The sequence below is a fragment of the Arvicola amphibius genome, chromosome 5, assembly GCF_903992535.2.
Source record: "Arvicola amphibius chromosome 5, mArvAmp1.2, whole genome shotgun sequence".
Lineage (NCBI taxonomy): Eukaryota > Metazoa > Chordata > Mammalia > Rodentia > Cricetidae > Arvicola > Arvicola amphibius.
This window is the reverse complement of record NC_052051.1, coordinates 2,312,857-2,338,927: the sequence shown is the minus strand read 5'-3', so window position 1 is coordinate 2,338,927 and position 26,071 is coordinate 2,312,857. Positions and strand designations below refer to the sequence as shown.

The window sequence follows — 26,071 nt, the reverse complement described above, 5'->3', positions numbered from 1 at the left end:
ACCCAGGATTGCATCAGACCCTCAGGAGGCATGCTCCTGGGTTGCTCTGTGGAATCCTCAATGTGTGGTATGGTCTTGGCTGCCCTACTCTGTGGTACCCTCTCCTTCATCAGAATGATTAATGCTAGGAGAGGCACTTGGACCACATGCTGGAAGAGGTTTCTTGCCAGGGGTGTTGTCTGGCATCCATAACCCCAGCACTTGGTATACTAAGGCAGGAGGATTACTGCAGGTTGGAGGCCAACCTGGGCTCCATAGTGAGTTCCAGGTTAACCTGTTCTGCAGTGATAATGTTCCGTCTCAATATAAGAAGGCATGTAGAAGAAAGAAGAGGGGGAGGGTAAAGGGAGAGAGGAAGAGAGGGGAGAAAGGGAAGGAAGGAAGAAGAGGAGAAGGGGAAATATAGAGTTGACTCAGCACACAATATGATTTCATGCTGGAAATGTTTCTAACCTTGCGCCATGTGCGTTCCTAAGACCCAAGGTGTTGGAGATAAGGCTTGGGCATGGTTCACTGCAGGGCTCGGGTCCACTTCCTCTTCTTCCATCAGCTCTGGCAGTAGTATCTCATCCTGTAGCTTATGTGGTCCTGCAGTTAACATGCCTGCCTGTGCCTGAGGTGTTTGGAGGAACGCTGGCTTATATAGCAGCAGCACCCAGGCAGTTTCCTGCCCTCCCACTCAATGCTCGCGAAGAGGAGCACTTGTCTTTCTTCCCAGGACAGCCGTGACCCCGTTGCTGGGGATGCTTTCTCAGGCAGGGCATCCCAAGCCTCGCAGAAGGTCCATGACTGAGACTCAGCCATACACAGACGTAGAGTACCATTCTCTAAAACGAAACCCCAGCAATGCCTGTAAGGTGAGCTCAAAGCTGTGTGACAGCAAGGAACAGCTTTCTTCCCATGACTGGCAGAGATCCGAAATGCTCAGAGAACAAAAATATTCCTCTAAATTGGGAACTGCAAGCAGGCATCCCAAACCACAGAGGTGGGACTCCTGTTCCAGCCACCATGCACACTGTGGAATGGTGAGGACAGCCTTCATGGGAGGTCAGCTAGAGGAAGAGAGGCACAGCCAGCTGTCCCCCTGCACTAGGACAGAAACAATAGATGTCTGGAGAAGCACCAACAAGGATCAGCCTCGCAGTGACTGCCAACTGTCAGCTGTCACCATAGATTCTTTTGCCATTGTTTCTGTAAAATGCCCTCACCAAAGCAACCTCAGGAGGAAAGGGTTTGTGCTGGCTTACAGTTTAAAGTTACAGTCCACCACGGCTGGGACATCAAGGCCATAGGAGTTACATAGCTGGTCACATCTCAAGCATAGCCAGGAATATAAGTCAGGGAATATTCTTGATCAGCTTGCTTTCTTGATTTTTATATAGTCCATGATCTCAGCCTAGGGAATAGTTCTGCCCACATAGAAGATGGATCTTCCCACAGCAAAGAGCACAACCAGATAACCCCCTGTCCCGTCCTGTCCCCCTGGACATACCCAGAGACTCAGCTCCCAGGCAATCCTAGATCCTGTCAAGTTATCTTGTGTCAACCATCCCACTGACTGGGGGCCGCAGTGGCCATGGATAGCTGTAGCGCTGCTGATGGCCTTTTGCTGATGTCCACATTTGTATGGACAACAGAGCTGGTCACAGAGATCTATGTGTCACCCAGCACATGACCGCACACCCACCTATTTAGGAATGTGTCCGGGTGACATAGTCTCTAGTCACTTGATGGCAACATATCTGAGAAAAGCAGCCCAAAGAGGAAAGGATACATTTTGACTAACGGTTTCGGAAATTTCTGTCCGTGGTCACTTGGCTCTGCTGCTCCGTTGCCTGTGTGTGGTGAGGGAGAACATCCTGGTGCTGGGGGATGGGCAAGGAGCACATAGTTGGGCAGGAATGCCCACCTTATACTGGACTGGAGGCAGAGTCAGACAGAGGGGGACCCAGGAGAAGATGGAGGCCCTGAGGACACACCTCCAATGACTTACTTGGAGCACAGGCTGCACACCCAAACGTTCCATATCCTTCCAATAATGCCATTGAGTTATGAGTCTTGGTGAATGGGTCCATTGGTCAAGTCAGAGCCCTCATGGTCCAGTCTCCTCTCTGTGATTGTATCTAGCACCTGCCAGCCAAGCTTTCTGCACATGAGCCTTTGTATGGTGTCAAGGTAGACATAAAACATATCCATGCCATCCTCTTTAGATCCAGGAACAACCCAAGATATATTTCCCTTGGAATTCAGCCCTGGAATCACGAGTGTATCTAACTTAGTTACAGAGATAGATGAGATACTGGCAGGAGTGACCATGACCCCAAAGCAGCCATGCTAGAAAGTCTCCAACCAGCATGAAGGATGGCTTCCATACACATGTTATGCCCAGACTACAGGGACCCCCCTAAAGATCGCCACAGAGACTGAATCCCATATGTAAAAGCAAAGAGCCTCTATTCAAGTTTGAACCTGGACTCTCCCTGTTTCCACGGCCTTGGCACGCTCAGAGAGCCTCGAGCTCAGTTGGGGTGGAGTTTTTATCATAGCAGAGGTTGGGGTGAGAGATTTATAAGGCTCAGGATTCCTGACTGACTGGCATTTGTCCAGGGGTGTCTTGGTGGAAGGGGGACGGCTGGGCTAAGGGACATCAAGTGATCCTATCTACAATGACTGGAACCTTAGGAATTTTTTTTGGAACATTAGGTACCTTCCCTTTGTGTGGTTCATTCCTGGGTGGTGCCTGGGTGGTCTCATTCTGTGGTCTTTCCTGGAACCAGGCAATCTGAAACTCAGGCCTCTGTAGAGCTTGTCATAGTTGGGTCCTACACACGGAGCCCCCTTTTTCATTGACTTCTCCCAGCTGTCTACTCTAGCATTTCCTGAGACCCCGAGGCCACAATTATGTCAGAAATATATCAGATTGCCAGAAGAAGCAGCAGGAATCCTAACTGAGGGTCTAATGACCATCCTACCTGATCCTTCCACTAGGGAATGGGCAGAGATCAACAGGGCTGATGGTTTGCAGCAGTCAATACACCTAATCAATCATGATGAACTCTTACAGACAGGGACAGCTGATGGAATGAAGACGGCAGCTATTTTGCTTAGAGTCTAACAGGCAGACTCTTATATCCAAACTATACACATCCACATGTGTTACTCCAGCCTAATAGAACAGGGCCCATCATGGTGTGGGGTGATTCGTTGGGCATTTACCACAGGCTGCTGTCTGCCGCCAAGTTACCATTCCACATGCTGGTGAGCCGTAGGTGCTATTCCTTCTAATTCTTTCTGGGGGATAATCTCAGTCAGGGTTCCCCCAAAGTTTGTCCATATGATCAGAATTCAGCCTAAGACTGGAAAAAGAAGACCCTCACGCAGCCTGAATCTCTCTGCCTCTCTCTGTCTCTCCATCTCTCTCTTTTCATCCCTCCCTCCACTCCTTCACTCTTCCCTTTCTCTTCCTCTCTCTGCCTTTTTATCTCTAAGAGCTTACCCCTTTTCTTATTCCCGATTGTCCACTCCGTCTCCTCCTCTGAGGGAGGCCTAGAGTTCTCTCTCCTAAGTTCCAGTGTAGAGACTCCCCTCAAAGCAAATGTGACAAGCTTAGGCTACATTCCCTTCTTTTCGGCCCCTTCTCCCACATATAGGAAAGGCCTCCGTGGATCTGTGGGGTCGGGCACATGAAAGTTCAGCCATCTCTCAGACTGGCTGCTCCTTGCCAAAGAGGCACATGCCCATGGCAGTGCATGCCAGGGCGGGTGAGACGCAGTAATGATGTGCCAAACTCATTCCTTGCCTGCTGCCCAGGATGTTTGTACATCTCAGTGTATGTGTAAGAGGACATCAAAATACACGATGGAGATTTCAGTGTGTGTGTAAGAGGACATCAAAATACATGATGGAGATTTCAGTGTGTGTGTAAGAGGACATCAAAATACATGATGGAGATTTTTTTTTTCTTTCCAGGAGCCAAATTGCTTCAGCAAATGGTTTTCAAATACAGTAAAATGATCATAAATTTTTACTTATAAAATGTTCCCTTATGAGATATTTTTCTGTTTCATGCCTACCCACGGCTCTCTGCTTTTGCAGAGATGACTCTGTTTTCTGCGCCCTTTCCTCCTCCTCGTGTGATTTTGCCAGCTGACCCTGAGAGAAGGTCGCAGTTCCATTTATCAGAGAATGTGGCCCGTTTCAGTTGACAGACAAGACTTTGGAAACTCCTCTTCTCTGGCCCCATTTATTAAAGTTCCCAGGGTTCTCTGTGCCTACCACAGTATCCAGAAAATGCAGATGAACATGCGTGAGGGTCAGTAGGGTTCCCCAAATACCCACCTTATGGTATCAAGGGGAACAAGGCTGGAGGTACACCCACACAAACGTTTCAAAGTGGTCATTTATGTTCATCACCAGCTGACACCCCATTTTTATTCATAACGAAATTATTAACACAGTCAGTACATTCTAACTATGCATTTTGGTCTTTCTGAAAAAATCTCCAGCCTCAGAGTGGCTCATTCCTGCACTCTGGGGCCAGCTGGATTGCGGAGCTGACCCCATCGTCCCCAAGGGTGGATTTCCTCCGAACAGTCCTGTGATACAAATAAGCCAATCAGTGTGCTTCTTCTGCCCGTGTCTGGAGATGGGCACTGACCCCTGCTGGGAACACAATGCCACCAATAGCAACAGCAACTGCCCTGTACTCTCTGTCATTCCCTGACCACTGTGAGGGGGCTCTGCATTCCTGATGTCCAGTTACAGAAGAAGACACCAGGTTCAGGGTCAGTTTCTGCCTTTTCTGGGTAGCTTAGAAGTGAGGTGTGTGTGGCACGCTGCCCCTCCGGCCTTCCCACTCAAGGCTCATGCTGGGCAGTTCTGCATCTGCTCACCTGACCTTCCCCTCACCGTGCTCCATCAGCACCATCAGTCTGCACCCTGGATGCCCGTGTCGGGGTCTGGGTTTCTGTTCCCTTGTTATCCCAGCTAGGTGTGCTCTGTGCCGCACCTTCCTTAGATGGCTTGCTGTGGGTGGTTGGTGCTAAGCATCCCTGGGAGACAGTCTCAGCTTGCCCTGAGACTGGCCCACAGCTAAGAGCAGGCTGTACTCATCCATATCTCCAGAACACAGAGGTCCACTATCCGTGCTGCACAGCCAGGATTTGGATTCACAGATTATCTGGAGCCAGCTGTTCACCAGTCACCACACCCTCACTTCACGTAACAACATGGCTGAGGTGCCCCGTGTCATCTGTCTTCCATGTAGATTCCATGAGGTCTGAGCATCATGATACTGATGTGTCCTACGGGCATACACGTAAGCTTTAGTATGAAAAATTAACATGGTAGAGCCATTCCCTGCAAAGAAGTAAGAATTCTGGCTAGTCCAATGGGGAGCTTTGCTATGTAAAACAAAGTGGTCCACTGAATTCATCCTCAGGCTCTAGGTCAAAGAATTGGTGTTTCAGGACGGAGATGGGCACCCTGTCTCTTCACACTAGTGCTAGAAGCAAGAGCTTCTAGAAACCTCTGTGGAGAACTGTCCTCACACACCTTTTCAGTATGACCAGGTGACAGGAAAGCCCACCCAACCATGTGTCTCTTCCTTCTCCAGCGTCCCCCTCTGGCTGTTCTGAATGTCTTCTGTATACAATGTAGCATCTTTTCTCATCCTGTTCCACTAGGCCCAATGAGAGGGGCTTGCAGAGTGTAGGATGGGGCCCATAGAGCCCTGTGAAGTCACAGGAGACTGCTCTCAGTGTACCAGGGCAGGGTGGCTGCAGAGGGAAGTGGCTCTGCTGCCAAGCTGGTAGGTGGACAGTGGCTTGCACCATGGAGCCAGGCTTGGGTCAGCTCCTCTCCGAGTGCAACTTTAGGGGATGTCAACTCCTGAGCAGTTGAAAGTTCCTTGACTTTCCCTCAACTTAGCAAATCGCAATACACATTTCCTTTGATGGCCCATCTCTCTGTCAGTCAGTATTGAAAGTCCTGGGAGAGTCTCGCTGCCTGACTGTTTTCTGATCTTGAGAGTCCTACAGGGCAGCTCGGAGGTAGAAGTGAGTGTTAACCCACAGAGGCCTGTACTGCCTTGTCTCCTGTCTGTAATGTTGTGAACAGGGTGGAGAAAGGCGAGTTTCTGATCCACCGTCATTTTCTCTCTCCTCCACCTCAGCACGCTCTCCCTTCCATACCCCTCAGTCAGCGCACTTGGTTTTGCGAGCGATGGTCCCCTACAGCATTCGCAGAACTGACCACAGGAGGCGCAGTGAGTGACAGCTCGGCCCATTGGCCCGTATCTATCAAGTGCTCAGTGACTCTGCTCTTAGCTTGCAGTGCCCCATGGCTGGTGCTTCCTTGCCAGTTGTGTGTCTTTCTCAGTGGCATGTCCATTAAGGCCATTATCCCATCTGAATCATTTGCTTTCTGACTGCTGAGGTGCAGGAGGGGTATGCTTATTTTTCAGACAGGGTCTTGTGCAGCCCAGGCTGGTCTACAACTTGCCTTGCAGACAAGAATGACCTTGTCTCGGGATCCTTCTGCTTCTGTTTCCCAGGTACTAGGATTATGGATGTACGTTGCTATGCCTCTTGATGAAGTTCTAGGAGTGGAATCGGGCTTCTTGCATACTGGGGATGCACTCTATCTGAGCACATTCCTAGCCCCTGAGATGTGGCTTTCCCAAATATCTTCAGATGGTCTGGGGCCTGTTTCCTCATCCTCCCAATGATGCCTTCACAAAAGCAGTCATTTCTAATTTTAATGGAATTCAGTTTCTTAATTTCTTCTCTCACAGTTCACACCTTGGTGCTTTACCTGAGAAGGTATGGCCAGCTCCAAGGTTGTCTCGGATCTCTGCTGTGCTATGAGGCATTTCATGAACATGGGCAGGCTGGATCTCGATTTATCTTCCCGTTTGTTCAGTTGTTCCATCACCATTGGTTGGGAAGACAGCGCTTTCCTCTCTGCAGTGCCTTGCTCCTTAAATGCGCACTGCACTGTGGTGCTGTGGTGCTGTGGTGCAGTTCCCTCCAGAAGGGTGAGCGTCTCGTCAGGTCATGGACGGAGGAAGCGTCCTGGGGAGACGAGACCGGAAGAACAAAGTTCAGGATAGAGTCATTGGCAGTCCACATGTCTTCCCGTGAGCACTGTGGGCATAACTTAAATTTAAGCATTGATTTATTTGGTCTTAAACCTGGAGTCATCAGTCTGTCTAAGTGACTTCCTAGGCTGCAGCTGAGGAAGTGGTGTGGGAAAGGGACGTGGAGATTAGCATTTCTGTTTCACCTTTAAGCAGCCAGCTGTTCCTCCATACCTCAAGCAAGCAAGGGAAGGGATGAAAGGCAAGTTGAGAAAGAGCCTTCTAGAGATTAACTCCTCCAGTCCACACAGCCTTCCAGCCAGACCTCACTGAACACTACTCCAGAGTTTACAGAGCCCAGCATCTTGTCCCCAGCTGCCACACTCACCCCAGAGGACTGGTCTAAATGCCAATCTTCTGTCACTGGGATATGTCCAGAGTAAGACACTCCGCCCGGTCTGGAGTGGTAACTGTGTACAGCCTTGAAGGCCACAGCTGCCGTTGACCGTCCCCAGAGCAGGATCCGGTAACACCTGGGTCTTCTAGAACCATAGTCAAGGTGCTAGCTCTGTCCAGTTAGAGTCCAAAGAAAACAACACATCAGTTGGCTCCGTGGGTGAGCAGGTAACAGCCTGAGCGGTGGCAAGCATTCATTATGCAGGTGGCTATGCCGGTCCATAAAGCTCTAGGTACGGCCAAGCAGCAGATCTGTGATTACGCCTTCCCACAGCCTGTCGCTCAAAAAGCACAGAATAGTGTGAAGTCCAGGCAGCTAGCAGCGGTAGCCAGGGTTTACCTTTCTAATGACCGGAGAGGTTTTTAATTTTTTAAAAGAGCATTCCAGAGTAACCTATTTTTCCCCATATCTCCGTAAACAAGTGCTGGGAGCCCACACGGGGCCCCTGCAGAATGATCTTTCTAAGTGGCTTTGCCCGAAAGACTTCCTGCCGTGGTGATTGCTTTAGGATCGGTTCCCTCCGTGTGAATTATGCGTATGGTGCAACCTACACTGTGCTGATTTATTTTAAATTGTAGGATAAGTTCCAAAGTATAAGAGGTGTGAGCCTATAAAAAATGTCATGGGGCCTGACTGTAGCAACAGCTCGGGGGCTGGTTAGGGTCTCGGGATAAAGAGACCCACATCTTAGAATGTCTCTTCTGACTTTAACAATAGGCTGAGCTTGGGGAACTGCCTGCTAAAGAAAATTTTGGTTAGTGACAATTTAGAGAGAGAGAGAGAGAGAGAGAGAGGGAGAGAGGGAAGGAGGGAGGGAGGAAGGGAGGGAGAGAGAGAGGGGGGGGGAGGGAGGTCAAAATCAAACCCACCCCCAACCAGTGGCCCAGGAATTCCTTTTCTGAGTTTTACACAGAGGAATGAAGAATGGATAAGAGATTGCTCAAGCAGCACTATTCACAGTGGAGCAAAAACTGGGTGAGCCATGCACTGGGTGAGCCATGCATGAGTGAGCCATACATGGGTGAGCCACGCACTGGGTGAGCCACGCACTGGGTGAGCCACGCACTGGGTGAGCCACGCACTGGGTGAGCCACGCACTGGGTGAGCCACAGCATAGGTGCACCACGCACTGGGTGAGCCACGCACTGGGTGAGCCACAGCATAGGTGCACCACACACTGGGTGAGCCACATACTGGGTGAGCCATGCACTGGGTGAGCCACACATTGGGTGAGCCACGCACTGGGTGAGCCACGCACTGGGTGAGCCACGCACTGGGTGAGCCACAGCATAGGTGCACCACACACTGGGTGAGCCACATACTGGGTGAGCCACGCATTGGGTGAGCCACGCACTGGGTGGGTCATACACTGGATGAGCCACACCGTAGATGCGCCACACACTGGGTTCCTCCAACCCTTGGAATGCACACATATATGAAGTAGCAAGCTGAAGCAGAGGTGGCAGAGCACAGCATGGGAAGGGACCTTAAAATGCAAGGAAGGAAGTTGGTGCTGGAAATGCTCATTGTAGAAGACCAGTCAAGAGCATTCAGGGAGGAGCAAAGCTGACTGGTAACTTTAAAGTCATCAGAAGGACTGGAGAGACAGCGTAGTGATTACGAGCATTCATTGCTCTTAAAGGTTCAGGTCCCAGCCCCCACATGGCAAACTCTCAATTGTGCCCTCTTCAGGCCTCCATAAGTACTGCACACATGTGGTATACATACTTACATACATACATACATACATACATACAAGCAAAAATACTTATACACATAAAATAAGTTAAATTGTTTTAAGTTATCCGAGGGCTGGGGGTGGAGCTCAGTGCAGAGCACTCGCCTGGCATGGGCGAAGTTCTAGGTTCAGTACAAGATTACAGGGAGAGGAGAGAATCCTCAGATGATCCAGGGTAAGCTCCAGGCTACAGCAGGGAGCCTTTGTCACAGCCCTTCAGCCGACACACAGAAGACGCATGCAGCCTTGTACTCTTTGACAAAGCATTCAATCCATGGGCATTTGGCATTAGGAACCAGCATAAACACTGAACCTTGCTGGTGGAAGTGGGTCACTAGGAGTAGACTTTGAAGCTTCTAGCCCAGCCTGGTTCTTGTCTCTCTCTCCACTTCCTGGTCCTCCAAAGTGTGAAAAGCTGTCTTTCCCAACCCACGCACACTGCCATGGGCTTACCTGCTCCCCCATGCCTCCCTGCCATGATGGACTGGAGCCCCCCGAGACGGTGAGACAAAATAACCCCCCCGGTTCTTTGTCACACATTCCATCACAGCAACATAAAAACACGCAGATAGCTTGCGACTCAGGTGGGAAATCAGTACCCAGAAGCCTCCAAAAACAGGTGTGAGATATCCTGCTGAGTCTCAGCGATGACGACGGAAGTGTCCCAGAGCAAGACATGCACTGCATTAGCTTTCCAAATGAATGGGTGCATTAGAGATAAAAAGTAACCTGACCAACCTAAAACACCCAGGGTCACAGATGTGTCCATTATCGACAGAGAGGGCTGAAATGGTCCTTCCTTAAGTGGCGCTGCCCTGAGACTCTGGACAGTTACTTAAAATTAGCAGAGGATTGGAAGATGGGGACATGCTCACCAAAGACTTGTCCTGCATCATCACCAGCCAGCACTAAGTTACAAAGAGTAAGCACAAAATGATAATGTCAGTGTGACTCTAGACCACTTAGGGTTTTGACTTTTCCAGCAGTGGGACCCAAGCTGGTGTCTGTTGAGTCGGTGCAGCGAGTGGACCCCAGGTAGTGACTAGACAAATAGCCCTGAGGAGGGACAGCCAGCATCAATCCCAGCAACAGAAGAGACATCTCCTATAGCTTCCTCCTAGTGAGGCCTCCCAGAGAGACCCTTGGAGCCTAGATGTACCTTGGCCTTTGTTGAAGTTTATTTCTGAGTCCTGCTTGCAACTGCATTATGAGAAAGGCAGGATGGCAGGGCAGTGGGTCTTATACAGATTCAAGTGCATGGGTGTAGTGTGGAGCTGCGGGCGGCTTCCCACCGCCTGGCTCCCGGCCACCGGCTAGCTTATGCCCCAAAATAATTACACGGAAACTGTATTCTTTTAAATACTGCCTGGCCCATTATTTTCAACCTCTTTCTCACATCTTGACTAACCCATATCTAATAATCTTTGTAACACCATGAGTGGTGTCTTACCGGGGAAGATTCAGCATGTCTGACCTGGTGGCTTGCTCCATCGCATCTGGCATCTCTCTCTGAGCAGAGGCACGGCAGTCTGACTAACTTAAGAGAGGCGTAGCATCTGACTGAGCCATCTACCTCACTTCCTTCTTCCTGTTCTGTCTACTCCGCCCACCTAAGGGCTGGCCAATCAAATGGGCCAAGGCAGTTTCTTTATTGAAATCAGCACAAACAGAAGACTCTCCCACATCATTTCCCCTTTTTCTGTTTAAACAAAAAAGAAGGCTTTAACTTTAACATAGCAAAATTACATGTAACAAAACAGTTATCAAGTAAGAATTACAGTTACAATATTTATATCTACTTTAAAAGTATCATAACTAAGGAAAACTATATCTATCTATTCTTCAACTCCATCAAAGACTCCAGAAAGATATAATATTACCTAAGTAAACAAAAAATAAGCAACTTCCAAACTCTAGAAATCACAGAGACATCTTGCTACCTGGACAGTCACCCAAAGTTCTTTTGTACCGTTGGGGCATCCATCTTCGGCCTACAGGCCCATAAGTATCCAGCAGACATTTCCATGAAGCAGGAAATTTTGAAGGCAGTTCAGTCAGTATCTGTTGTGTCCTGTAGAATGTCTCACAGACTCTTTCATGAGTCAGGAACCCCAAAGAATCATCTCACCTATAGGCAAGTTCAGCAATCCTCTCTCTGAGGGTTCTCTGTGTCCAGTTTATGCAATAGTCCAGGCAAGAGCAATTTCTTGCCCAAATGGCTATCAAACTCCATAAGTAGCCTCTTCAATGCCCATCTTCCTCTCGAAGTAGATTGGTGCTGCCAGGAGCAGTTGTGTCTCATTGTCATGAAAAGCCCTAAGTTATTAAAACATTTAAAATGCCATATTCTATAGTCTTTGAAAAATATGAAGAATGCATATTTAACTTAAATATATCTCTATATATCTAGAAAACCTAACTAACATGACTACAAGCTTTACTATTATTGATGACTATTCATTAACAACCTATATACATTACATTTTTAAAATGAACTACACAACCACAATACATTAATCAGTATCAGAAATATATATACATATAACAAAATTGACCTTAAATTTAAATCACTAAAGCAAAATCCATATCAATGCAAATTACTCATCTCCATATTATATCCCCCTTTAAATGTAAAAGAACACTTATAAACAATATTTGGGAATATGGACGTAGTTATTTCTCTCCAAACTGCTTCCTGCTGAATGGGGATGCTGTTAATCAGATATTTCATGGTGTAACCTGTGTGCCAGGTTCATCTCAGTCATCAGTTGGGTGAAGTAATTTTCTGAAGGTGTTCACAGCAACCTTTCAGGAGGTCGTGGTCTATCATACCATATTGGGATGATAGCAATCCAATGGTTCTCATTTTCTGTAAAAATAAAAAAAAAATCTCTTTTCCAAAGTATCATATCCTTAGATCCAAATTCTGAAGTCAAGGCATTTTCAAGATATCTTTCTTGGATTAGTTCAGCAGCATTTTTAAACAAATATATTTTAGCAGCTGTTGCTCCTTCCTCAGCATTCAAACAATTCAAAGAGAGCATAATAGCATACAGTATCAAGGTTCTCTGTGTATTTTCCATCTTTATGCGGCTTTATTTTAACCTCTATTTCGTTTATTTTTTACTTTTACTTTTTGAGACAGGTTCTCTGTATATCTTTGTCCTGGAATAACTCTATAGACCAGGCTGTCCTTGAACTCAGAGGTCTACTTGCCCCTGCTTCCCACGTGCTGGGATTAAAGGTGTATGCTACCACACCTTGAACTCACAGAGATCTTTCTGTATCTGCCTCCCAAGCATTCGGATTAAAGGTGTGTCCTGCCACACCTTGAAGTCACAGAGGTCAATCTAGCTCTGCCTCCCAAGTGTTGGGATTAAAGGTGTGTACCACCACAACAAACTACTTCTTTTTTTTTCTTTCTTTCTCTTTTTTAAACTGTAAGAACTTTAACTTTTAGCCTACATGTATTTTTAACTCACTGTAAACCATTTAGAGGTTTTCTTTGTCTTTGAATCTCTCTTTACTGTATATCTCTCTTTTTCTGACCACACGGGTCTTTAATTTACCAAGCAATATAGGTAGGATTAAAGCCATGACTTTGGCGGCTGGATCCAGCCCATTCCTTAGCTTTCCAGCCTCTGGCAGAGGTACTGGCTGTAGCCATGTTTATCACCACAACTCTGTGGCGGTTCAAGGTCCCTGCCAGCAAGCAAGCTGCAACAATGTCAAACAATAATCAAAAGCTCCATAGTCAAGACTGCCTGCTTGAAAGAGTCAGAGTTTGCCCTGGCAGGACGGCCCAGAAAGCCGGCATTTTAAAACAGCACAGCTTTTTTCCTGCTACGGCTGAAAACCGAAAAACACATGTTCAGACCCGAGAAATTGCTGCTACCAAGAAGCCATGCTTTGCTCTATTCTTTCCCAAGCTTTCTCAGGTTTTCTGTGGATTCAGTTATCCACGTTGGGCGCCATTCTGTAGTGTGGAGCTGCGGGCGGCTTCCCACCGCCTGGCTCCCGGCCACCGGCTAGCTTATGCCCCAAAATAATTACACGGAAACTGTATTCTTTTAAATACTGCCTGGCCCATTATTTTCAACCTCTTTCTCACATCTTGACTAACCCATATCTAATAATCTTTGTAACACCATGAGTGGTGTCTTACCGGGGAAGATTCAGCATGTCTGACCTGGTGGCTTGCTCCATCGCATCTGGCATCTCTCTCTGAGCAGAGGCACGGCAGTCTGACTAACTTAAGAGAGGCGTAGCATCTGACTGAGCCATCTACCTCACTTCCTTCTTCCTGTTCTGTCTACTCCGCCCACCTAAGGGCTGGCCAATCAAATGGGCCAAGGCAGTTTCTTTATTGAAATCAGCACAAACAGAAGACTCTCCCACATCACATGGGCTTCAGATGGTAACACTTGAATTTAACACTTGAGTGCATTTGGGGCCATCAGAGTGCTATGGCCCCATCAAATTTGTCATCATTTTCCCATAGCACCAATTTCAATGCCTAGCAACTGCTGAGGTTTTAATAAGACTCTCTAAATGGGACCTGTCAGGCTGTAGGCTGTGCTTATCTTTGTGAACCAGGCTCACACAGCACACTCACAGCCAAGTGGGCTGCAGGGCCTTAGACTTGACACAGGTGACTGACTATCTGAGCAGGATTGCACATAGCTGCCCTTCACCTTCTCATGTCTTCCGAGTCAATGTGGTGCTGACCATGTGACCGGTTACGTGTGACTCTTGAGCAGAACGCAGTCAGTGACATCAGAAGATATCCCATTCCAGAGCTAAGCTTGGGAAGAAGGTCGTCGCTTCTTAGAGGGCAAGCCTGGAGATTTCGGCAGCTGAAAATGGCTGATCTAGAAAGCAGTTTGGACTGGGTGCCACTGCTACCAGCTATAATACGTGTGCTGTTGTGCATTTGTTCCCAGCACACCGTCAGGGACTGTCACCATGTCTGTTGGTGTGGCCTTTTGTATATCAACACTGGAGATACTGATACCACACTTTCAGGCACCCACGGACTAAGCAGGCCCTGCCTACAACACATGGCTGCATGAATGTCATGAGACAGATTTATAGCACGGCGCTTAAAATATACCCAGAATCATTAAGGAAATATAAGATTGCATTCAGAGTAATCAAAGGCTAACAAGGATGGTTGATTGTACTTTAATTGCCTGATGACAGGCGATTTGTTTAAGATTCCAGTGGCCGCACTCCAGGCAAATCTCGCTAATCAGAGTTTCTTACCTGTACTGAGTGACAGTTTACCACCCTTCTGCCACATGAGTCCTTCAGAAGTGCCTTGTCAAAGTAGGACAGAATTCTGTCACTGATTCTCAGCGTAAGCACGTGGTGTCGCCAGCCCTCGCTTGTTACAGCAATCTGGCTTTCTTTATACCCAGTCACCCATGGGTACTTCATGTGGAAGAGCCCAGGGGCATCGTCCTTGTCTTCAGAAATGTCCTGTGTGGCTAGTCAGGCTGAGAAAGCATGGGCCTGTCATGTTCTGCCCACATGGGTTATTGCTGGACTGTTACTAGATTCCGGTGCCCCGACCTCATGCCAAGGCGGATTACGGGACCTCTGATTCTCCAGACCTCCTGTTGGATGGGTGTTCTGAGCAGGCTGGATGTCAGCTGAGAGCCCGCAGAAAGCAGGGGCTGTGGAAAGGGGGGCAATATGGAATGTTGTGTGGAGCTGTGGCCTGGGGAGTTTCTGTAAGCTAGAGGATATTAAAGATGCTCCAGACTTGTGAAATGGTAGCAAAAGATGTCTCGGTGGCTGGAGACGCTCGAGTGCAGACTTCATGACCTGAGTTCAACCCCTGGTTCCCACAAGGGGCCAGGAAAAACCAATTCCAGAGAGTTGTTCTCTGGCCTTCCCACATGCCCACCATCTCACGTGTGCCTGCACACACACAAGCACATACATGCACACATGCATGTGCACATACACAGATTATATTTTTAGCTGTGACGTAGACTTAAGGGACAACGTGATACCTTACCACAAGTTGCTGTTGTATTGCTGTCACACTCCATCTGTACTTGCCCTGTCTTTGATGGGACCGTTGGTGTTTCTGTGGCTGGGTCTGGTAGCGTTAATGTGGGCTGGCGATAATGACGCTATTAATGCTGTGATATCAGTGGTGGTGATGTGGCGGTGGTGTTTTTGATGGTGATGGTGAATGGGCTGGCGATAGCAACGGTGATACAGCTGCTGTTCTGATGCTGATGTTCATGTCAGTGATGTTTTTAATGTTGTTGATGTTGCCGCTGATTCTGCTGTTATTGGCGATGGTGGTGGTGGCATTTATAGTGTATTGACATTGCTGGTGCTGCTGTCTGTCAGTGATGCTGATGTTGATGGTCTTGGTGCTGATCGTGGAATTGATGTCAGTGTGCCTGTTGGTGGTGGTATTGATGTTTTGTTTATGTGGGTGTTAGCATTGTTGACAGTGGTGTCAGTGTTATTGATGCTGATGTTGGTGGAATTCTTGCTGGTGTTTTTTGCATTGCTGATGCTGCTTCTAATGGAGTTGATATCAGTGTTGATGGTGTTGGCATTTTGATGCTGATATTAGCATTTTTATGATGATATTTATGTTACTAGCACTGATGTTGATGTTAGTGGTGTTCATTTTGGTAGTCAAGGTATTACTGATGTTGGTGTTCATGAGGTCAATATCCATGTTGAGGTGTTGACATTTTTTACTGATATTGATGTTGGTGGTGATGTCAATATTATTGATGTTGATGGTCTTTATGTTGCCAGTGCTTGTGGTGGTGGAGTTTCCAGGGGAGCATTCTATGGATTTTTGACTTTTATAGCTATAGCTGCTATGTGTCAGTCATAATTGGGGTTGGAGATACTGTGGAGAAAATGTCAGAGGAGATGCCTACCCTGGAGAAGCAGAGGGAGGGAAGGCAAATAGTGACCAAGTCAACACAGATTGGCAACATCAGAAAACAAGAAGCACTTCTGAGTATAAAACTGAAATACTAAAAAATTGGCTGGTGTTTGGGAAAGGACAGCTATAAAGCACACAGCTAAAGCTGAGGATGCCTCCCTTGGAGAGGCCACGGGTAAGCCGAAATCCAAATGGAGAGCTTGAACAGACTAAAGATGAACAGACAGGCAACGCCTGCAGCAGGAGAGTTCCCTGGAGCACCAAAGCCTCTCTGCACCAAGAAGCGCTGCCCCGGAGAAAGCAAATGTTGTCTTAGAACTGTGGCTTCCAGGAACCACATAGAGAGTAGGAAGAAGCAGGCAGAATTATTTACAGTAATGCACTTTACTTAATTCAATATACTAAAACCATATTGCTTGAGTAAGTAATACATGCAAATACTAATGAGCTTCATTGAATCTCTCTTATTTTAATTTTACATCTTGGAAATGAGTGGCTTCTTCCTGCCTGCACATGTCCTAGAGCAGACTCGGGGTAGCCAACAGCTCGGGGGCCACAGTGCATGTTAGGGGGGCTGGAGCATGTGCCAGGGTGAAAAGCAGGCACTGTGTATAGGGTTGACCTTGGGTTTGAGGGTCAGATTCTCTGCTCAAGAGTTGGGGAGCTACTCTAAGGTACTGGGGAGCCATCAGTCGTGGTCTGTGGGGTTGTTCTACCCACCCACCCCCATCCCATAATTGATTCAGTGAATACTGGGCAAACTTTTGGTTGGGTTGGGTTAGGTTGGGTTGGGTTGGGTTGGGTTGGGTTGGGTTGGGTTTTACCCAGTCTACCTCATATCACTTTGTGGGCAAGATGGCGCTTAGCACTGACCACCTGGCCACACTTAGGCCGTGTGCCTATGTTGACATTTCTACAGCAGAGCACATAAAAGAAGTGCCACTGTCGGGTTTCCGGGAACAAACCCCTGGAAGAGGCAGAGTTGCCTTCTGGGAAAGTGAGGGTGGGGCCGAAGAGATGATGGAGTCAACTGCTCAGAGGGTGAATGGAGCAAATCTTTGAGTCAGTTTGGAGGGTGGGAGGAGTCAGAAGGGAGATAAGCCTTGAGTGGGTGCGATGGAGGAGCCACTGTCAGGAGCAGAAATGGTGGCAGTTCAGGGCATGCTGGATGGATTCCATGGAGCAGCCTGCTGGAGAGTTTCTGCTCAGTAGCAGGCGTGTGACCAAGCTTGCTATCTAAGTCTGAAGCCTCAAAATTTATCCAGAGGGTCAAATTTCAGCTCAGAAGTGACCCTGGAAACAGATTTCATTTCTCCTTCTTCCGGGAGAAGCTGAGCAGCCTGCTCCCAGCTCTGCAGCCCACCTTGCCTTTGCCTTCCCTGAGGCCCATGCTCCCTGTGTATGCACTCTGCCTTCCTGATAGAAAGAGCAGCTTTGGGGCTCTCCAAATATGGCTTGTAGTAGAGAAGCCCCACCCTCCTTGTGGGTAACTCCTCCATCGGTCCATGAAAATACCCTTTTTTGACAACAAATAAGAAAGAGAAAACCAAGAAGCTAGTGTGGGAAGCACCTCCAGGGCCACCTCTGCCAGGGATTTGGTTCCTCTCATCAGGGTGAGGAACAGTTGTGGTCCTGTGTGCCTCCCTGCAGGGGACAGGCTTTCCCAGACATAGGAAGCCCCAGAGGGCGAGGCCTCTCTGTCCTCACTTCTCCACTCGAGTACCCTGGTTTCTCACAACCCCTTCCCTGAGCCTCTCCTCTCCTGTCCCCTCCCATGCAGAGAGCTGAGCAAGGGTGTGCCCCCTAAATCTGGAGGTGATACGCTGGGCTCCACTTCCCAGTCTCCCTGCCACCCTCCCCCTCTTTCCCTCTGCCCTCTCCCTCCTTTTCCGTCTCCCCTTTCTTCCTCTTTTCCCTTTGCTCCTTGGCTCCCCAGCAGGCTGGTTTGGGTGGGGGGACACTAGGGTGAGGATCCAGACTTCCTCCCACGCTAGAGAGTGCCCCTTTCAAGAGAGGGAGTGTCCATTCTAGACTCCTGGGGAGGACTGCGTGTCCTCAGGAGGCTAAGAGAGAATCAGGTCCCTCCATGTGTGTGCCCCTGCTCCTCCTAAAGAGGCCTGAACATGAAGCCTCCTGGGTTTGTGTTGTGCTAACAGTGAGCTGGCTAAGTTGCCTGGATGGAAATGGGGGTAGGAAGATGACTGAGCACAGGTCATGATGCAGAACCAGATTCCAGAAGCTCACTGCTGGTGTTCCCTGAGAGCTGAGCTGGCTGGGAACCTGACCTGTTCCTCAGCCCCTCTGGGCTCTGGCTCCTGTGACGCTCGCTGTTTTAACTCTTCCTCTGAGTTTTCTGAAGTTCTGTGTCAAGTTTCGCCTCATCCTCCCTTTCTTTCTGAACTCGAGAACAAAACCCCCACCTCTGTTCTTACATGCTGTGTGCGAATCTCTAAAATCTATAACCCTGAATAGATTTAGAAAATCATACGCTGCTGTGAAAGGGAGCCATAAATGAATCTTTATAGTTTAAGTTTTGTCATTTGTGCTACAAATGTGCTGTCTCCCCATTATCCCTTCAGCGCTTAACAAACAACTCATAGGGCAACACAGAAGGCTCACTCGAAGAGCCCCCCCCCCCTTTTCTTTCTTTCAAAAACAGCTATTTCCTTGCAGGTAGTAATTTTGTTTTAAGAAAAGTGGTGTTTAGCACCAGGCTTTTTAATAAAATATGCGTGAGAGAATAATTCTTCTAAAACCTTCTGTATCTACAAAAAAAATCTATATGTGGGAGAACTTGAATTAATCTCTAATAGATTTTATTACATAGCAGTTAAGAATTTCTCCAACAGACATCCAGTCAAAGACATCCATTTGGGTTAGCCAAGCGCAGCCCAGGGAAGGGGCTTAGTGAGAATGGCCTCAGACCTGCTTTGTTTGCTCTGTTTCTGACTTACTGGGCAACTGCTTACTGATGGGAGGGGCTAGGCTGTGGACTGACTGTATCTGCTGGGGAGAGAGTGGGGGGGGAGAACCAGGGCTGATCAAAATGTAGAGCTGGGCCTAAGGAGAGAGCTCACTGCAAAAGCCCTGCAAGAGGAGGTCACCCTAGTGTCACCCCCAAAGCCAGCCTGCTGGGGAGCCAAGGAGTATGGGGGGGGGGAGAAAGGGCAGATAGAAAGGAAAGAGAAGGTAGAAGTACTGGGGGTGGGAGGGAGGACAGGAATGATGAGTAAAGTTGAGGAGGGGAAGTGGAGAGGGAAGGAGGGCTACAGGGAGACCCAGAAGTGGAATTTAGGCATTACCTCCAGATTTGGGAGGCATGCTTGGGAGCCAGGGAATACCACAAAGTCACAACACATAGAAAACCTCTTGCAAGAGATTTATTGGGAGGGGAAAAACCCAGGGGAGTGGCTGCCTCTGCTTGGGACAGAAGCATCAGAGAACTGGTCAGAAAAAGGCTTATATAGGGTTTCTTGGGGTGGAGGAAGCTTTCCAGGGTGGCCTGGAGTTGGAGGTGGCCTGATCTTGGGGCAAGCTTAGAGATTAGTGGGACTACTTCCTGTAGGGTGGGGCCTGGTTACTTTTCCACCTCAAGGGGCTGGAAACAGCATTTAGGGCCACTAGAGAAGTCTAGGGGACAGTGCCTGGCCATTGGAGCTCCAGGGTGGCGGGGAGCGGGGGCTAACTGGTGGAGCTCCTCAGCCGAGGCCTCCTCATTTGCCTCAAGGGGGTCAGGCCTACTTGCCAGAATAGTCTAGGGGGCTGGCAGCCAGAAGCCTCTAGGGGCAGGGCTGATGAGACATCTCTGTCTACAGCAGGAAAAGCCATCCCTTGCCACTGAAGTTGGTGTTAATAGCCAACAGATGACACTCATGGAAGAGCACCTGTGATTGAGCTCATGTACATCTTCACGCATGTCATCACGTGTGCCCATGCATGTGTGCACACACACACACACAGACATACACACAGCCTGAAGCTAACATCCATCCATCATTTCTTGTTTGATGGATATCGGCCACCTGCTGGGAACCGAGATCTGTTCACACCAGGAAAACTGAGGTTGGTAGAAAGCCCGAAAGATCCTCGGTGAATGCCGGAAGCAACAGGGACGGAGTTGAAAATGTGGGGCCCACATGGGAAGGAAGCCCAGACACGAGAACACATGTCTAGCAAATAACCACGTGGCCCCCTCCGACCTGCAGAGGTCGTTTGCCTTCGAAGGAAGGGGAGGGGATAGCCACTCACTCGCCTCTCCGTTCAAACCATAGCCACATAGTAGGTGTGTGGCTGTCCTGGGAGCAGAGCTATGAGCAGGAAAGGGGACCAAGTCCATAGCTCATATGCTCTTGCTAGAGGCTGGTGAAATACACTGCACATTAATGAAGACATATAATGTGCTGGGATTACAGGTGGATGCTACCGTGGTGTGGATTTAAGTGTCTGTCACTCACTCATCTCCTTTTCTGTATGGGAGGTGGCGGCGGCCTGGGGTTAAGTTCCTGGGTTCTCCAAAAGAGCTCCCTCCAGGAGTGAATAAGCATCGCACCGCATGTCCTGAGCAGGTAGAGAGGGTAGAGTGGCCATTTCTGTGATTTTGTCTTACAGAGCTCACTTTGCAGGACAGAAAGTGCCTCAGCTTGCTCAACTTAGCATGGCAGGAGAGGCAGCATGGGCTGTCCCATACCAACCACACAGAACGGTAGCATGTTGAAGGAGGTCCCTTGTTGGTTCCCGGCCGCCTGGCTAGCTTAGCCCCGAAATAACCACACAGAAACTGTATTAATTAAATCACTGCTTGGCCCATTAGCTCTAGCTTCTTATTGGCTAACTCTTACATATTAATTTAACCCATTTCTATTAATCTGTGTATCACCACGAGGTTGCGGCCTATGAGCAAAGTTTCAGCATGTCTGTCTCCAGCTGCAGCTCCATGGAATCTCTCTGACTTTGCCTTTTCTCCCAGCATTCAGCTTAGTTTTCCCTGCCTAGTTCTGTTCCTCCCTGCCATAGGCTCAAAGCAGTTCTTTATTCATTAACCAATAAAAGCAACACACAGACAGAAGGGCCTCCCACACCAGAAGAAGGTATCTGGGACCCATGTTAAATACTGTACCTCAGCCATGCCTTCACAGCTGAAGTCCGTCATTCACGATGGACACATCTATGCATGAGCTCACAGCTACTCACACCAAGGATTCCATGAACGTGGTTGGGCACAGGTCTGGGAAAGCTCATGCCTCACTTTTTGCCAGATCCTCTCCCCACTCTTGGCCTCCATTTCCCTACCCAAAAGTCGAATGCTTCTGCATTCTGGCCATGTTAGGTTTCATTCGGGCCATGAGGGAAGCCTCCCCAGCTCACGAGAACACTGGAAATGGGGCTAACGTCTTCCTCTTCAGACAAGTTGTCTTCCTCCATGCTTTTCAGAGGGTACATGGTATGCCGGGCCACAAAGCATTGGTCACGGGTGACCAGTTGTCTCCCTGGGCCCAGACGCTTTAAGCCTTGGCCCCAAGACCAACCAGGGACCTTATTCTGCAGACACATGGCAAGCCCATCACATGGGTCCACACAGGAATACTGCAGTTCAGGGCAGTCAGGGCTCTGAGACAGCCGTCCTGTGAACATGTCACCGCTCCCAGGAGCTGTGAGCAAGGCTTTAGGTGCAGTGATGGAAACCCAGATAGGGCCTACGCTGATGCTGACATCATCCAGGCCCAGAATGAACTCCTTCAAGTGACCTTGGCTAAGCTTCCCCAAACCTCAGTGCTTGAGCCAGATCGTAAGCAAGAGCTTTCCATCCTGAGGAGGGCAGAGGGTCTGTGAGGCCTCTCCCCAGCACACTCAGAAGGGTGCTGGGCACAGCTTCCATGTCACCAAGTCCTTGACTGAGCCATTAGAATCATTATTGTTAACGTTTGATGGCTGTTGTTGCTAAGACAACAGCCATCAGAGTGAGAACAGTCACTTCTCTGTCTGATCAGGAACTGCAGGATGCCCTCGGAGAGGGGATGATAGCTGAGCTCTCTGGGGGACCCCTCCGCTTCAGCATGGGTGCGTGAGTCAGTAATCTGTTTGCATTACTGTTGTGTTTGTCAAATAATGGAAATATGATGGGGAGTGTTAGGAAATGGAAATTAAATTTTTAATGGGGTATATGGTAGTAATAAAGAAAGGGGTGCACACCGAGGAGAACTCGGACACGGTAATTACAGATTATAAAGTCATTGCTCACGTTCGCATCTGGAATTGCAGACTGAACTAAAATACGTGATTGGGAGCAGAGCCCACAGGACTCACTCATTAAAATTCTACCTCATGGCACCTGGGAGAAATGTAAACTTGAGGCCCCATCTCACTGGCATCTGCTCTCTCTCTCTCTCTCTCTCTCTCTCTCTCTCTCTCTCTCTCTCTCTCTCTCTCTCTCTCTCACTCTCTCTCTCTCCCCCCTCCCTCTCATTCCCCCTTACTCCCTCTCTCTGTGTATACTGAGTTAGGAAATGAGGAAGGGTCTACAGTCTGCCCACCACAGACTGAAAAGGAAAAGAGCTGCATCTCCTCCGGTCAGTGCAGGGATTTGTGACCAAATACCTGGTAGAACTGTAAGAGCGAGATGTCTTTTGTTTGCTTCTTTTGTTGTCCAATGCACAGTTGCTTGTCTCACATTTCTGGGCCCCTAGGAGGTAGCACATCCCAGGGGCAGGATCGTGTGGCCCAGGCTGTTCACCCCATGGTAGCAGAGAGAATCCATCTTCAAATTACTGATCCAATGCCTTGCTTCCTCAGGGCAGGCCCCACCCCTTCAAATTTCCTGCACTTCCGCAAATAGCACCATCACCTGGCCACCTAGCTAAACATATAAACCCATGGGGGCCATTTCACATTCGGATTATAACATTCCACCCCGGCCCAAACAGGGTTCATCTCATAAACAAAATACACTTAAGTTCATCTTCCTGAAATCACTGAAGACTTAAGGGTTCCACTGGTGTCCAAACTCCAAGTTGAAAGTATCTTTTGAGACCCAAAGGAAGCTGTTAGTCGTGGAACTTCATAACACAAGCATCTAACGTAGAATGGTTGGGAATGGGGGAATAGGTAGGGTTCCAACCAGAACAATACCTAAGCCCACAGAGCAAATGCTACCTTGTAGCCCCATATCCAGCAACCGGGACACATGGGATCATGATGCAAGCTCCAATAGGCTTGAGTAGCCCTAGCCCTACACCCTTGCTATCTGCAGCTCATACGCCTCCCTCTCTGCTAAACTCTAGACTTGTGGCTTTACTCCTGACAGAATCTTAAAATCTCACCTTCACAGCTTCACAGATGGCCCCTTCAGAGTCTCCAGAAAGTCTCATGCTGCCTCACATTTCCTGATCCCCCAAACCCTTCTCTCAAATCTGGGTAGACACCTCCATGACCCCATAACTCTGATATCCCCAGACTGGCAAACTGTCATCAGTGGCTGAGCCCAGGGTGCCCCTGTGATCTGTATAAGGTGACCCAGAGAAGCTTTGGGGTTGTAAGGGATGGGGCTGGGCCAGTTTTGGCAGTGTCTCAAGTGTTTTTCCTGCCTTTCAGGTGCAAAGCCCTTGATTTCTTTTTAACTCTGTTACTCCCACTAGCAATCATTCCCTCTTTGTTTAATATTAAATCACTTCTTTTCTGGATAATCTGAACCTTGTCTTTTTTCCCTCCAAGTTTTTTAACTCTGTTTTTTTTTTTTTTGTTGTTTGTTTGTTTGTTTGGTTTGTTTTGTTTTTCGAGACAGGGTTTCTCTGTAGCTTTGGAGCCTGTCCTGGAACTAGCTCTTGTAGACCAGGCTGGTCTCGAACTCAGAGATCCGCCTGCCTCTGCCTCCCGAGTGCTGGGATTAAAGGCGTGCGCCACCACCGCCCGGCTAACTCTGTTTTTTTTTTTTCTATCCAATCTCACTATAAGCTTAGTTAAAAGCAGCTAGCAGGAACCGTGCCACACTCTCAATGCTCACTGTCTTGAAATTTTATCGGCCTAATTAATCTTTTGTTTTAAAACACAGTCTCACTTAAACTGTCTAAACTCATTCAGACAAAATGCTGATATGGTGTTTGCCAGAATGTAACTGGGATGGCCTGCACTCTGATTCCTGGTCGTCTTCATTCCACCTGAAACCCTATCGTCCCGTCATTATTGTCCTTATTTCTGACGGGAGCTTGTTATTCAGGGTTTCCACAAAAGTCATCCATTAAAAGTGAATAGGGGCTGGGCAGTGGTGGTGCACGCCTTTAATCCCAGCACTCAGGAGGCAGAGTCAGGTGGATCTCTGTGAGTTTGAGGCCAGCCTGGTCTATAAGATTTAGTTCCAAGACAGGCTCCAAAACTATAGAGAAACCCTGTCTTGAAAAAATAGGACCCTAGACTTTCTCTAAGCTGCATCTTCAGACATTCCCAAATGCCCCCCATGATCTAGTTCAAAGGTGTGTCTGCCTTAGCCTCAAGACACAGAATCCAGAGTGAGCCTTGGGTGGGAAACTGCAGTGGGGAATATCAGGCCCAGGAACGTGCATACTCTGGCGGCCACAAGAACTTACCGGCATGGGAAAGGAGAGAACATTCTTTACCATTCTGGACACTTAGCTGTTTTTGACATGACTGCATCATGTCTCCTGAGTATGGTGTCTCCATTGCATCCACCAGGAACAACACTAATGATGTGGGAGGAGTTCTTCTTTATAGGCAGTTAACTCTTTCCAAGGTTCTTCCAGAGTCAGGTCTTCCAGAGCCAGCCCTCGCCAGGCTCTGTTGACTTCTGTTCCATGCTGCAGCGCAGCTGGACTGAAGGTAGCATCATACCCCACAGCTGGGTTCTTCATCCCCACGCACGGTCTCAGCCTTATATTCCTAGTGTAGCTGGACCCTTCAGGCTACGGGAGGAGACCCTTTAGACTGGATATTATTATGCTGGTCCTTGCAGAAGAGCAGCGGAAAAGTGATGGAGAGAAAGGCCCTGGGGGAAGCAAGATGAATGGAGCTGGAGCTACTTATGAGATGCTGAAGTCTTTGGCATTCTCCTAGCTGCTGTTTGCCATTGAATAGGAGGTGAATGATGGGTCTGGGGAGGCCTGACTGAAGTAATCGAATGATGATGCCTTTGTTTTGACTCTTTCACTCTTTCTGAAGCCCAACACTTTGAAGCACTTGTCTTCGCATGGCCCCAAGTATGGACACAGTGTGGGAATTAAAGATGGTGTCAGTCTAAGCATGGTGGTGCACGCCTTTAATCCCAACCCTTGAGAGGAAGAGACAGGTGGGCCTCTATGAGTTTGAGGCCAGTCTGGACTTCATAGTGAATTCCAGGTCAGCTAAGGTTACATAGTGAGACCCTGACTCAAAAAACAAAACAGAGAAGTGTCAGGATACTAATCATTACAGCAAGGGTCAGTCCTCACTCGGTAGGGTCAGCGTAGTTTCATATGTCAACCGACAAAAACTCTGAATCACCTGGAAGGAGAGAACCTCAACTGAATGATTTCCCTAATCAGTCGGGCCAGTGGAACACTCTGTGGGGCATCTTTTTGATGACAAGTCAGGGGTCAAGCCCACTTGTTGGAGGCACACCAGAGCTGGTGTGTAACATGAACAGGGCCTGCTTGTTGGGGTTTCTGTCCTGCCAGGTTCCCCACAGCCGGCAAGTCCCAAAGAAAATCACACAGAGATCTCTATAAGTTATAAAGCTGATTGGCCCATTAGGTTAGGCTACTTATTAGCTCTTGTAGCTTATATTAACCCATTATTTTGATCTATGTTAGCCATATGGCTCAGTACCTTTTTCAGTGGGGCAGATCACATCCTGCTGCTTCGGTGATCTGGGCTGGAGTGGCAGGA

At 48.4% G+C, this 26,071-nt stretch overlaps 1 protein-coding gene across 2 annotated transcripts in view; it reads left to right on the top strand.

The window, feature by feature from the left end:
• Positions 1 to 26,071, top strand: part of Cdh4 (cadherin 4) — a 471,008-nt gene that overhangs the window by 163,126 nt on the left and 281,811 nt on the right. The window lies entirely within an intron of this gene.